Source organism: Tenrec ecaudatus, chromosome 9 (genome assembly GCF_050624435.1).
Source record: "Tenrec ecaudatus isolate mTenEca1 chromosome 9, mTenEca1.hap1, whole genome shotgun sequence".
Classification (NCBI taxonomy): Eukaryota; Metazoa; Chordata; class Mammalia; order Afrosoricida; family Tenrecidae; genus Tenrec; species Tenrec ecaudatus.
Window position 1 is genome coordinate 73,612,848 of NC_134538.1, and position 14,664 is coordinate 73,627,511.

A 14,664-nucleotide genomic window follows, 5' to 3' on the forward strand; every position below is an offset into this window, starting at 1 on the left:
GTTCGCAGAGTGCTTTCAGGTGCTGACCGTTGTGGAATGGCAAACCAGGTACAACATGACCCTGGCGATCTAACTGAGAAGCAAGGTTTTACTTTGAGGACTACCGCGTGCCTGACCCAAGTCAGGCTATTTTCCATCGCCTCATAAGCACGTGAAATTCAGACAGTGAATAAGGAAGACGGAAGAAGAATTGGTGCATTTGAATTGTGGTGCTGGAGAAAAACATTGGAAGTACCATGGGCTGCTAAAAGGGCAAACCAAGCTGTCTTGGGAGGAGTGTGGTAGTTACATAATCTGGTGTCAACTTGCGAAGGAGTGGAATCTAGCCTATCAATCGGGCCACAGCTTGATGATCTCAATTGGAGGTGCCATGGAGATAAACAGCTCACTGGAGGCCAGATACAGGCACACTCTGCTTCATCTTCCTGCTGACAAGACACGTGGAGCTCGACTAGAGCACTGGCGTTCGACGAGCCACATGGGGACTCTTGCCAGTGCTAAGATGCTTCCACCGCTACTGGATCCACAAGACGATCCACCCACTGGCCTGTGATCTTCCTGCACTCAGCATCATTGCATGTGTTGCGTGATTCTGAAGAGGAATTGACAGACTGGTATTGGACATATGGGCTCATATCGGACTTATGGAGTTGAACGGAACCTGGCGGGGATGTTTTCTGAATATACAATTGCTCTTTTATGTAAAGCTCTTTCTAACACACAGATGAGCGTCTCTGGATTTGTTTCTCTAGGCATCCTGGATTAACACAAGGAGTAAAGCCAGAGTGCTCCTTAGAGACCAGAATGGCCAAGAGTCTTCATACATAATTTGGACTTTCTTTCAGGCAGGGAAAACAAGGAAGGTCCTTAAGGAGACGATTGACACGGTGGCTGCAACAATGAACTCAAGGACTGGAACCACTGTGAGGATGCGCAGGACCTGGGCAGGGTACCGTTCTGTCACGGACAGGGCCGCTAGGGGTCGGACCGACCTAACAACACCAGCACCGCTTAAATGAAGGGGCCATTTTACAAGTTGGCAGACTGATTATATTAAGTCCCACTGTCATTGTTGTTGTTGTTATCTATTGCTGACTTGACCCCTGACTCACGGTGACGCCAAGCACTGTGGAGCAAAGCGATGCGCTCTGCTGTCTAGTCCCTAAGATCAGTTGCAAATCAAATCATTTTGACCCGTCAGGTTTCCAAGTGCAGACGTGCAGAAGTGTGTCCCCAAGCCTTCCTTACTCAGAAAGCGCTGCTGAGCCCCGTTGAGCACCATAGCCAATGGATGTGGCATGAAGGGCAAGGCATTTTAGGGGGCTGATGAAATGACTGCATTCAAATAGAAAAGCACTACTCTCTGTACTTGGAGACAGAGCCTCTGATTTGAAAGGACATGTACTATAATTCTGCAAAATGGTGCAGACCGCAAAGAACCAAATTTCGGGTCGGGGTAAAGAGATGGCTGGTGAGTTGTTTCTTTATTTCTTCTTTCTTTCTACCAATAATTCGGCGAGGCTCACTACGCAATTTATATTTACGCACCATAGCCACGCACAACCCCCCAGATGGGTGGTGGCTGAGAATGAGGAGAATCGGCAGGAATCAAACCCGGGTCCTCTGCATGGAAGGGGAGAAATCTATCACTGAACTACCAAGGTTCTCAAAATCACACTAAACATGGCTAAAAAAAGAACTGAATTCCATTCTCCAACTCTAAGGCCAATGCTCTTCAACCAGACCATATCACCGTCCTGCTCATTGTCCACTAAGTCCACTGCCCAATTGAGTCCATATTGACTTGAAATATTTGAAAGACTGAAAAGGTGTGTCTTGTAACAGAAGTAAAAGTTGGTTTTAACTTTTTTTTCACTCTCAAGTGGATGCTATTTAAACAAACCAGGAAAGGTAAGTCTTTGTACAAGATCAGCAAGCTGTCCTAATTTTCTTCCTACTCTTATTGAGCGAACCCCTCTCTGTCCAGAATCTAATTCAAGGAAGGATCAGAAAAAATCTCCAAGATTACAAGCAATGCCTCTTGAAATGCAATCAGGGGATGGCCACGGACTGTTCTTATGCCATCATTTTCCCTTACTGTGGAATATGCTGTACCCCGAGGGCAGGGAGCTGTGGGTAGATGCTGGCACAGTGCCTGCCCTGAGTGGGCATTAGACAGCAGTAACCATACTAAATGACCAACAGACTGGAGTGTGCAGGCGAAGTTACCATGGGCTAACACTCCAGGGAATAGGTGGAGAACAGAAACCAACAGGAACAAAAGAACAACCGCTCTGAAATGGAAGGGGCCGCTTCCATTTCATCAACTGGGATATTATTAGATGCCTGATACTTAAGTCGCCATAACCAGGAGAGAAAAGCTCATCTCTCTCTACTCTGTAATCAGCAAGGCGGGATCTCATAATGCCTTCTTCCACTTACAGAAATGCTGGGAAATCATGCTCACTTGGGTGCTAGATACTCAGTGTCATGATCCTGCTCAGAGACTATGGACTTCCACAGAGAACCCAAGTAAATGAAGCCTGTCCTTGAAATGCCCTTAAACTGTCTTGGTACACCTCTAGCTCAGCATTTCCTTTGTCATTTCAGGTTAACCCACACCTGCCACATGTGTGCACAGTCTGCACAGTAGCCTGCTTGGCTGCCCCCAGCTCTCACTTATTGGCACATTCCTGCTTTATCCACATCCACAAGAGACTTTGTCCTCAATTTTCCTAGGTTCCCAAGGTCCTGGACCATGAGCCCTCTTTCCTGTCCTCAAAACCTCCAATGGATGTGGCATGAAGGGCAAGGCATTTTAGGGGGCTGATGAAATGACTGCATTCAAATAGAAAAGCACTACTCTCTGTACTTGGAGACAGAGCCTCTGATTTGAAAGGACATGTACTATAATTCTGCAAAATGGTGCAGACCGCAAAGAACCAAATTTCGGGTCAGGGTAAAGAGATGGCTGGTGAGTTGTTTCTTTATTTCTTCTTTCTTTCTACCAATAATTCGGTGAGGCTCACTACGCAATTTATATAAAAATGGACAGTGATGTTTAAGTCCACTGAGAGGTGACTTGGGAAAAAGATTTGGTGACATTTACAACTCTCTGGAGAGCTGACAGAAAACCCAGGAGCAGTTCATGGTGATGGTCGAACAGCAGGGTGTACATACAAGGGAGCTTCAAAAAGTTAGTGGAGGAAATAGAACTAGAAAATAAGAGAATGTGTCCACCACATTGTGGAAGTCCCTCAACAAGTTAAAGCCCCTGAGCTGTACACGTAAAACTGCCCGTGCATTTACCCCAAAGAAAATGTATTTAACAGTGAGAACACCCAAGGGAGTACAGCTGGCCATTGTTGTGCTTCTTGGTTTGTTTGAATCTGACTGAGGGAGAATGTTGAGAAAAGAGTGTCAACGTGTACTTAACAGTGATTGGTTACAAGTAGTCTAGTCCACCAATATCGCCCTCTGCCCCCACCAGCACAGTCAACCACATACCGACTCCTTAAAACTGAGGAAGACTTTGCCTGTAATATTACTTGATACTCATGGGGAACACTTCAGGGAAATAGAGTTCTGAAAGCTAGTCCTCTCCTCAAAATATCTTGCATGTTTCTAAATCCTTGAGAGATGGGTTTTAACACAAGGGTAAAAGTACTGGATGTGTGTCTTCACTACTGGGTCAGTGAATTTTCAAAAAAAAAAAATAGTGCCAAGCATTTGTGAGAGCATAGAGCAGTGGTGATTCCTGCACTGTGCAGTCAGAAAAATGATGGTGAGCTGACCTTGGATGGGGCCACCTGTGGAGTGCATTGCTGTGCTAAGTATTTTGCAAGAAGTGTCTCTTACTGCCCACAGCAATAGAAGGCAAGTCTTGCTAGTTCTCCACGTAACAGAGAGGGTGGCTGTCTTTGGGACGCTGATGAGTTTGTCCAGGATCACGTAGATGGAGACTGATTCACAGCGGTCAAACCAGGACTACAACTCAGTTCATTCAAACTGCTACTCTTACTAATCCATGGTATGAAATAGCAAAGATAATAGCTAAAGTATCACCACCGATAGATGAGGTGCTGGTTAAAGGAGAGGCTCTGAGGTATGTTTGATGTTTTCCGGGAGTTTTGTAAGGATGACAAGTATAAGGAAGCTTGTTGGCTGGTCCTTCTTACAATGGAAAGTGTGATTAAGAAGAGGGATGGTCTCAGAGCCTCAGAAGCACGCCTCAGGAGCAGACTAACAGATTTGAAAACTTCCATCTGTGCTATAAAGGAGAGCCTTCTCTCCCCTAGTAAAAGAGCTGACATGGCTGAGAACCAGGTCCAGAGTCTCATTATACAAGTCGCTGAATTACAACGGCAGTTGAATTGCAGATCTAAAACAGTGTCTGATACCAAAGTGAGGGCATTGATTGGGAAAAGTTGGGACCCTGAAACATGGGATGGGAGCATATGGGCTGATGATACAGAAGAGGAGGATATTGAGCCCCTAGAAACAATTGACCCGCCCCAGTCAATAGATCCACCCCTCATAGTTGAAAGTATTCATTCACAATCCACACCTGAGTAGATTAGCCAAACTACTCAAGTTGATATGACAGGTGGGGCTGCATCAAGATATTGGTGAGAGCACCCAGGAAACACTCTCACCTATTATTTCTGCTAGACCTGTCACAAAAATTAAGTCTCAGAAAGCTCCTAAAGGTGAGGTTGAGATGATTACCCAAGAAGAAGCATGCTATACTCATAAAGATCTGCTCGAGTTTTCAAATACGTACAAGCAAAAGCCTGGGGGAAATCCCTGGGAATGGTTACTAAGGGTGTGGGATACTGGTGCATGAAATGTACTATTAGACCGGTCTGAGTTTCTGGATATGGGACCCTTAAGCACAGACTTCTTTCAATGTCTCTGCTAGAGAGGTTAAGAGAGGATCTAATTCTTTATTTGGTTGGATCCATGACACATTGGCTGCCAGATGGCCTTGATTAGACCAACTTGAAGTACCTGACCTACCTTGGCACACTGTAGAGGAAGGCATCCAAAAGCTTAGAGAAATTGGTATGTTGGAATGGATCTATCAAGATATTCCCATAGACCCAAAAAGGGGATGTCCTGAGGACATACCCTTTACCACACCATAAGGAACAAGTTTTTGAAGTGGGCCCAGCATCTCTTAAGACTCCTGTAATTGCTATTTTATGTGCACCAGGATTAACAGTGGGCACTTCCCTAAGCAAACTCCAACATTTGCCCACAATGAGGCTGATTGGTCTCTGTGATGGTAGAGGGTAGGTGTCAGCACTGAATCAACAGAAACAGGGTGGCGTGGTTATAATAGACAACAAGGTTTCAGTAGTAATCAAAGCAACCTATCTTGTGTGGAATTATGGCATTGGCTACTTAGCCACGGTGTCCCTAAGAATGAAATCGATGGGAAACCTACTAAATATTTACTTGATCTATACAGGTGGGAGAATGGTAGATCAGGTGAACAGCAGAATAGATAGCCACGATCGCTCAATCAATTCCCAGACTTGAGCCAGTTTACAGACCCACAACCCCTTGAATGAGGGGGAAGCCGGGTCCCTTTGAAGGAGGACCCTGCTACAACACCGAAGGTCTGTACTGTTAGTCTTTCTTCTAGCCTTCCCCAAAGGGACTGATGGCCAATATATGGTGCTGTGTCTCTAACAGCCAGAAATCATGGGTCCAGGAACCAAGGGGTGGAAGCTAGAGTGGCACCACTCACTATTACTCCTAGTGATCCCCTTGCAGCATTTTTGCTTCCTGTCCCAGCAACCTTGTGTTCCTCAGGCCTGGAGGTCCTGGACCCGAAGGAAGGAACTCTCCCATCTGGAAACACAGCACGGATTCCACTGACCTGGCAGTTGAGAATGCCCCCTGGGCACTTTGGGCTTCTCACGTCTTTGGATCAACGGGTCAGGAAGGGTATCACTGTACTAAGTGGTGTGATTGATCCTGAGTACCAAGGAGAAATTGGACTGGCGCTATATAATGGAGGTAAAGAAGAATATGTCTGGAATCCAGGAGCTCCTATAGGCCAACTCTTAGGGCTACCATGCCGTGATTAAGGTAAATGGTAAATTACGGCAACCCAATCCTGACAGGACTTATAATGACCCAGACCCCTCAGGAATGAAGGTCTGGGTCACCCCACCAGGCAACAAAAACACAGCCAGCTGAGGTGCTTGCTGAGGATAAAGGTAATACAGAATGGGTAGCAGAAGAAGGTAGTTCTACCTATCAGTTATGATCATGTGATCAATTGCAAAACCGAGGTTTGTAATTATCAGTGTGTTTTCTTTTTATGTGCTCATTGCATACCTTTCCTTTGTTCAGGTATGATATATCAGAAACAACTGGACTCAGCATGTGTTCATTTATATGTATGGTAGATGATTGATGATAAGTATAAGTGTGATTTCATCAATGTCCAGAAATTATATAATTATATATGGCTAAAGAATTGTGTACAGGTGCCAGGTTGGCAAGGGGTGGACTGAGGTAGTTAGTTTATTGTGCCAGCCTGGCCAATAAACACATGTGGGATTAATTGAAGGGCGGAGAGATAAATGGCTCGGTGAGCCTCGCCTTTCTTGTCTCTCACTCTTTGATCATCGGACCAGTGTGCGGCTGCCTTGCTTGTTCTGTGCCTCAATTCGCAAGCTACACTACCTGTGGGACACCTAATCTGTGGACTGTGTCACTATAATTTGAGGTTCCTTTCAGACCTACTTCGCCACACAATTGGAATTTACACCTCTTGAGCTGGGGCCTGACTGTTGGTCACCTGACTGTTGGTAACCTGGCTGACTATTGGTGACTTGCCTTGCTGTTTGCTGCCTGTGCTGGGATAGCCTGAATCTAGAGAGGACTAGTTGGCAGCCCTCACGACTTGAAGGACTTCCAGGACCTTACAACTCTCTCACGGGAGTGAGTTGTACTGAGCCATTTGTACTGCTTTATAATTTAAGCATGCATTTCTTGTATTATCTATCTATCTATCTATCTATCTATCTATATAATTAACTGTTCATTTCTGGTGTTACATATTTATCTATCTGTATAACTATATATATAAAATTATTAGCAATCTGATGTTGTTTTTCTAGAGAACCCTGTCTAACACGCCCACATATTTTAGTCACAGGATTACCTGATCTTTCTGGAGCGCTCCTTGGGAATAAACTTACAGATAATCTTGAGACTGGTTCCTAGCCCCCAGACAGGTTATTTTACATCTAAGGAAACAATAACGCCTGTGGACAAAGACTTCACACACGGGATTGTCAAACGTAAAGGAAAGGTCTGTGAATTCAGAGAAACGCCCCTCCAGATGTAAGCAATCTAAAGTTTGCTCCAATTAAAAGATCATTTTACCAGGGCCCTTGCAACTCATAACAATCCATACATCAATTTACCAGGCATGGACATACGCTGCCATCATTATTTTTGAAAAATTTACTCTCTCTTGAGCCCTTGATATCAGCTCCTCTTTTTTCACTCCCTCTCCACCCCCTACCCTAGGGACCCTTTGATAAAGTATTATTATTTTCATAACTTCTTACACTGATCACTGTCCCCCTTCTCCCATGGTTTCTGTTGCTCTTTCCCCTGGAGGGGTGTGTGTGTGGTTATGTGTCGATCATTACCCTCGGCTTCCCCTTCCTTTCCCTACCTTTCCCCTACCCTTCTGGTAAATAATCTAAATTGTCGACAATCAAAAACACCCTCTGCCATCGAGTTGACTCTGACTCATAGTGACTCTCTAGGTTAGAGCAGGACCTCCCTTTGGTTTTCTGAGACCATAAATCTTTGTGAGAGTAGACAGCTGCCTCGTGTTTCTCTCTCAGAGCAACTAGTGTGTTTCTCTTAACAGCTCACTGCTTGACCCACTGTGCCACCGGGGCTCTGTGCATCGTGCTGACAGAGGGGCCTGCTTAAATACATGCAGGTGATCCATACAGTCAAAAGGAGACCTGGTCACACGTGTGGCTGCAAACCACAGGTCAGCAGTACGAGGAGAATGATGCAGCCTCTGCGTCCATCAAAGCTGACCATCTCCGAAACCCACAGAGGCAGCTCAATGATGTTCTATAGGGTTGCTAGGAGTCGCTGACTCCGTGGAGATGAGTTTGGGAAATACTCTAGAGTCATTACAAAGAGCGGTGGTGGGTGAGTGGGTTAAGCGTTGAACTGCCAACCACAAAATCAGCTGTTGGTACCCACCAGCCTCCCCATGGGGAAAGACGAATGTGGAAAGATGTACAGCATTGGACCCTGAAAGGGCAGTGCTGCCTTTCCCTACAGTGCTGCCTAAGAACTGAACACCAGCCGACCGCAGTGTTTGTTGCTGTTGTCTTAGTAGCCATTACAGTGACATTTTTGAAATATATATTTAGGAGAAAATGTTCAGCATGGATTAGGTGGCAAAGCAAAACAGAACAAAACACCCAAGTTAACAAAACTGTTTGACTAGTATGTGATGATCCAAAGAAGACAGTAAGTGATCACAGTTATGTCCAAATGCCCCTCCTAGGCAATTCTGGACGGTAGATGTATGGCTCTCTTAAGTTTGCTTCGCAGCTGTGTTTTCTACAATGCACTTTTTATCTCTTTTCTAAAAAAATGATTTAAAAAAACCTTTAACACAATCAAAACGCACAACCCAGGGCACATAAATGCTAAAGTAAGAACTGAGGAAGCGTGGTAACACAATAAAGGAAAAGGCTGGGAGATCATTGGAACATCTGTTTGTCCATCTTCCTTATGAAATCTTTCTCCTGATAAAATTTTTCCATCAGTGTTTGGAGGTCTACTGGCAGGGGCTTTTTTTGATCGACTGTATGTCATCCTCTCACGACACCTCGTGGTCTGCTGAGACCATGACCTTGACATCGAGGCTAGAACAGATCATGCAAATACCATGCACGCCTGTGCTGCTTCCAGAAGTTACTGCGAGAAGAATCCAGGCAACCTGAAACGCACTTCACAACGTCGAGAGGAGCCACCCCGTACAATTCAAATGGACTCTCCGTGTCTATAACACTGGCTACCTCGGTACGAGGAAGCTAATTTACGGCAGAGTGGAGTTGAGCTGTTATAGGTTTATGGGAGCTGGTTGACCTTTCCTTAATCGGTATGCACAGTGCTGCACATGCATATTCATTTTCTAGGAAAAGGAACACAATTTTATTGCTTTGAGTAGTCACTGGGATTTATGACCCCGGCGTCTTTGCAGCCACAGCAGCATTCTGTTGGCGTTCTGTTCCATGGGATGTAGAGTTGGTGATCAGGAAACACCGCCGGCTGCTCGGGTGGCCAGCACACCCCGGTTACACTGTTTTCTCCAGGAATGCACCATAGGGACAGAGCGCCTACTGATCCTGCGAGGTTTCTACCAGAGCAGAGTTAACAGAGCATACAAGGGAGGGGACCTATGAACCTAAACTGTGGCTGCAGCCATCTTTTGAGTGATCCTTTATAGGAGTTTTTTTATCAGTGCGTCTAGACGTAGCTTTCTGATTTAGCCGCTCTGTTCCTGGCTCCATTCCCTGGCAGCCCAGAAGTGCAGGCAGGCCGACTGTTGCTCTGTGGGGGCGCACGCGGTTTCTCTGTGTAGAGACTTGGCAAGAATCCCACCAAGATTTCCCCTAGGTTCCCGTGAGCGGTGCCAGGGTGCCCACCAGGCAGTGGTACATGGAGTCACACACCGACGGCCTTGCTTCTCTAATTGTTTTTTTTCTTGTTTTATCATTTTATTGGAGGCTCATACAGCTCTTATCACAATCCATTTATCCATTGTGTCAAGCACATTTATACATATGTTGTCATGATCATTTTCAAAGCGTTTTCTTTCTACTTGAGCCCTTGGTATCATCTCATTTTTCCCCTCTCTCCCATTCCCTCCCTCATGAACCCTTGATAAATTATTACTTATTCACGTCTTGCAGTCTGATGGCTCCCTTCACCCACTTTTCTGTAGTCTGTCCCCCTGGTAGGGGGTTATATATTGACCATTGTGATTGGTTCCCCCCCTTCCTCCCACCATCCCCTTCCCCTCCTGTTCTCTCTACTATCATTATTGGGTCTGGGGAGTTTATCTGACCTGGATTCCCTGTGTTGTGAGTTCTTATCTGTACCTGTATACATCCTCTGGTCTAGCCAGATTTGTAAGGTAGAATTGGGGTCTTATAATGGGGGGAAGGAAGCATTAAAAAACCAGAGGAAAGCTGCATGTTTCATTGTGCTATACTGCACCCTGACTGGCTTCTCTCTTCCTTGTGACCCTTCTGTGAGGCGATGTCCAATTGTCTACAGATGGGCTTTGGGTCTCTACCCCGCACTGTCCCTCATTCACATTGATATGATTTGTTGTCCTTCAATGCCTGATATCTCATCCCTTCAACACCTGGTGATCACACAGGCTGGTGTACTTCTTCCATGTGGGTTTTGATGCTTCTGAACTAGATGGCTGCTTGTTTACCTTCAAGCCTTTAAGACCCCAGATGCTCTATCTTTTGATAGCTGGGAACCATCAGTTTTCTTCACCATATTTGCTTATGCACCCGCTTTGTCTTCAGCAATCATGTAGGAAGGTGAGCATCACAGAATGCCGGGTTATTAGAACAAAGTGTTTTGTGTTGAAGGAGTACTTGAGTAGAGGCCCAATGTCTGTCTGCTAGGTTAATACTTAACATATAAATATATATATACATAGATCTAGTTCCCTATTGTTATACATATGTACTAGACCTGTATTTAGGCCTCTATAAATGTCGTTTCCCTCCTAGTTCTTTCCTCTCTTTCCTTTATTTTCCTCTTGCCCCACTATCATGTTCTGCCTGCATTTGGGTTTCAGTAACCCCTCTCAGCTACATTGCCCTTGATCAAGCACCACAAGGCATCCTATAGCCTCCTCACCATTGATTTTTAGATCACTTGTTCTAATGTCCCTGGTTTGGTTGACATCCCCCACTTTCCCTTCCCCCACGTCCCCTCTTCCATGTCCCCCAGAACCATTGATCCTGTTGTTTTTTCCTCTGCATTGCTTGTCCCGTCTATCTTATCGAGATAGACATGCAGAGGCAATTTTCTTTTGTTGTTTTGTTTTGCTCTAATTGTTTTCTTATGAGTTTAGTGTTTCAGTCAGACTCCCTAAAGGCATTGCCAATGTGTGAGAGCTTCAGTTCATAGAGCCCAACACAGTCTTTTTTTCAGAACCGCTCCAGTGCACCCCCTCTCTGAAATCCAAGTGATCACGGTTCACCAGGAAGGAAGCCTCCATCCCCTTCTCACTCTGCCCTCACTCCTCCCATGGAGCTACAGATACTGTACCCTGCAAAGCTCTAAGGCAGTACCCATCTGGCTATTTAAATTAATAAACAAATCATAAATTAAGCCCTTCAATCACACTGGATGTAGTCTGAGTATTCAGTGCCCCCCCCCAACCTGGCACTGCATAGCGATTCTACTGGGCAGCAGTGCGAGCAGCACCCCTCCACTCATGCCCGGACACCATCCTGTCCTGGCAGGGTGATTTGTAGGCAGACTAGCACTGGGACAAAGCTATCGCTGACCTGTAGAGAAAGTCCAGCGTTCCCTGTGTCCAATTCAAGGTCTGTTGCCATCTAGCCTTCAGCCTAACTTCACTAATTCCACCCCTCCTCCTTCCTCACTCATTCTTTCACCCAACCACAGGGATGTCCTATTAACTCTGAAGCATCCTCTGTCTTGCTGTCGGGCCTCCTGGGCTCCCTTGCCTCCTTTCTCACTGGAGATAGTGGGCTCTTGTCTTCAAAGGCTGTTGCTTCCTGAAGAGCCCTAAGACTTTCACCCAAATTCCTTTCAAAGCTTTACATGTGCACCCAAACAATGGTTGCCATGGAGACCAAAAGTGCCAGTGATCTGTGCTCTCCAGCCTTTGGAATGGTTGTGATCATTCAGAAATAGCTTGCCCTGCCTCTCTTCTGATGTGTGACTGCGTGGGTTTGAACAGTCATGCCTTCAGCTGACAGTCAAGTGCATTGGCCCTGTGCGCCACCCCGTGATGCTAGCTTTCACAGGCCCTGGGAATCCTATTCCTTCAAAGAGGATGGCCGCTCACCTAGGCCCTGGGACAGAGCCTTGAAATAGCAAGACCCAAAGCAAATGCACGGCTGTGGGATCAACTTCCAATCACGTAGTACGGGTTCCCGAAGTGGTCAATCTGACGGCAGCAGACAGCCTCATAGTGCTCCAGCCGAGCAGCTGGCGGGTCTGAACTGGTGATATTGCAGTTAGCAGCCCCCAGCCAACCCACAGCAACACAAGCACGTCTTCCCTGGAATAGTTGTCGCTCGTTGCCATCTAGTCGACGCTGAATCCCAGTGACCCTGTAGGTGAGGCTGGAACAGCCCCTGAGAGTTTGAGATGGTAACTCCTTACTGGAGTAGAAAGTCCAGCTCAATATCGATGTGAATTCTCTGTCTTGGCGGCTATCACACGACCCAGGTGGATTAAAGGAAGAAGACTGTGGCACGAGGATCTGAGGAAGGGTTATCAACAATGTGTGATATGCAGGGAAACAACCTTGCTTGCTGAAAGTGAGGAGGGATTGAAGCACTTGCTGACGAAGATCAAGGATTGTCATTTTCAGTATAGATTATCACTCAATGTAAGAAAGACCAGCATCCTCACAACTGGACCAATAAGTGAGATCATGATAAATGTAGAAAAGTTTGAAGTTTATTAAAAGATTTTTGTCTTGTTTGGATCCACCGTCAATGCTCGTGGAAGCAGCAGTCAAGAGATCAAAAGTGGCAACTCTGCTGCCCAGGCCCTCTTAGAGTGTTGAAGAGCAAGGATGTCACTTTGAGGACAAAGACATGCCTGACTTGAGCCATGGTATTCTCCAGTGCCTCATATGCATAGAAAGTCAGATGCTGGATAACGAAGACTGAAGAAGAATCGATGCATTTGAATTGTGATGCTGCAGAAGACTATTGGAAGTTTCAGGAACTGCCAAAAGAACGAACACATCTGTCTTGGAAGAAGTATGGTCAGAATGGCCTTTAGAGGCAAGGATGGTGAGACATTGTCTCACATACTTCGGACATGTTGTCAGGAGAGACCAGTCCCTGGAGAAGGACATCATGATTGGTAGAGTGGAGGGATGATGAAAAAGAGGAAGGCCCTCAATGGGACAGATGAACACAGAGGTGGCATCAATGGGCTCAAGCATAGGAACACTTGTGTGGATGGCCCAGGAGCGGGCAGTGTTTTGTTCTGTGGTGCATCAGGTCACTATGGGTGGGAACTGACTCAATGGAACCTAACAATGACTTGGCTAACAGTGTTTTGTGGGAGAATTTGTCTCCCTCCAGGTAAGAGATCCAGGTGTGAGTCCCAGCCATAGCACCTCGTTCACTCACTGCTCAGCTGTCAATGGTGGTGACAGTGATGATGAACGCATATCAGTGGAGCTTCCAGACTAAGATGGAGTAGGAAGAAACACCTGGCAAATCCACTTCTGAAAATCTAGCCGAAGAAAACCACACGAAACACAATAGTCACATCTGTGAACCCATCACGCGGAAGGCACAAGACTGGCAGGCGCATGGTTCCGTTACACAGGGAGTTGCCATGAGCCAGTGGACTCGATGGCAGCCCACCAACTACACAGTGCCAAGCGTGTCAGGACAGCAAGGCACTTCTGGGTTATTCGATGCATTTCATATGTGATCTATGCAGGAGGAGAACCATGGGAATGGGCTTCCAAGCTATTTTCCCAAGTTAGGGGATATTGGTCATAGGCCCTGATTGGCCTCACACCCTAGGCCACCTTAGAAAACCATTGAGCCATGTTTGTTTTAGGCATGAATCAAAACACGGACAGTAAAAGGGCTGGACCTCAGCTCGAAGAGAGGGATTATGTCTCAAAACTCAAACTCCAAAGGACGCAGCGCCGTCATGGCAGGGACCCTATACATGGGGGTTCTGTGGGAGCCAGAAGACAACAAGAGCTAGCGCCTGCCTGAAGCCCCTCTGCGTGGCACCCAGTGATGGGAAAAGGAAGAAGAAATCCCTGGGCAAGGGAGGGACCCAAGCAAAGGCACAGCATTTCCAAATCTTCAGATCTTAAACCGTGTGGAGTCATGGGCTTCTTGCTCTCAATGTTAAAACAAAATATTCTAATTTTTTTAAAAAACACTGTTCAATGGTCACAGGTCCTTCCTGCAGACCCATGGGGACAGGGACTCAGTTACCACCCAAAGCAGCTTGGCAGGTCTACTGTCTAGAGAGTGTCTCCCTTCTAGGCTTCCAAGTGGTACCAACTGCCAGCATCTGCTCCAACTCCTGCCACTGCAGCCGCAGGGAACAGAGCCCGTGCTCCACCCCATGGAGCCACTGCCTCCTCAGATGGGGCTTCCATCTGCCTGCTGCACGTGCCTTCTCTCTCAAACCCCACTGAGGTAGTTAGTTTATTGTGCCAACCTGGCTGATAAACACATGTGAGGTTAATTGAAGGGCAGAGGGATAAATGGCTCAGTGAGCCTCGCCTTTCTAGTTCTCAGGTCTCTTGCTTTGTGATGGTCGGACCAGCGTGCAGCTGCCTTACCCAGTTCCCTGCTTCAGCTGGCAAGGCTCATTTCCTAC

General features: G+C 46.4%; 1 protein-coding gene across 1 annotated transcript in view; it reads right to left on the reverse strand.

Annotated features, from left to right (window-relative positions):
- BMPER (BMP binding endothelial regulator) overlaps nucleotides 1-14,664 on the reverse strand; it is a 283,741-nt gene that overhangs the window by 14,927 nt on the left and 254,150 nt on the right. The gene's annotated exons all lie outside the window — the stretch shown is intronic.